Source organism: Gavialis gangeticus, unplaced genomic scaffold (assembly GCF_001723915.1).
Source record: "Gavialis gangeticus isolate Ggan-Ray unplaced genomic scaffold, GavGan_comp1, whole genome shotgun sequence".
Taxonomy (NCBI): Eukaryota; Metazoa; Chordata; order Crocodylia; family Gavialidae; genus Gavialis; species Gavialis gangeticus.
This window is the reverse complement of record NW_017729022.1, coordinates 22,899,331-22,899,654: the sequence shown is the minus strand read 5'-3', so window position 1 is coordinate 22,899,654 and position 324 is coordinate 22,899,331. Positions and strand designations below refer to the sequence as shown.

Sequence of the window (324 nt, the reverse complement as noted above, 5' to 3'; positions counted from 1 at the left end):
CAAATTTAAGGCGATAGCCAGATGCATGCATTACAAATCTGATCACCAGGGATCTGGGTTTGCTGTTTCGCATGGGAAAACAGAAGAAAACTGTGGATTTTCCCATTTAACTGAGAAAAATGAGAATTTTTTCATTTTAATAGAGAAACATGCAGATTTTTCACTTTTGCAAAGAACCTGCTGGCAGAGTTCAAGCCTGCAAGGGGCTGGGGGAGTGGGAGAACTGCAGTCATGCAGGGGGCGCCATGTGTATATGAGAGCTCACACATACACATGCCACCAGGCAGCCTGGATAGCAGCTCTGGAAGGTAAATTGGGGGGGGG

At 46.3% G+C, this 324-nt stretch overlaps 1 protein-coding gene across 1 annotated transcript in view; it reads right to left on the bottom strand.

Annotated features, from left to right (window-relative positions):
• Positions 1-324, bottom strand: part of LEMD3 (LEM domain containing 3) — a gene marked incomplete at its 5' end in the record, with an annotated part of 83,551 nt that overhangs the window by 36,503 nt on the left and 46,724 nt on the right. The gene's annotated exons all lie outside the window — the stretch shown is intronic.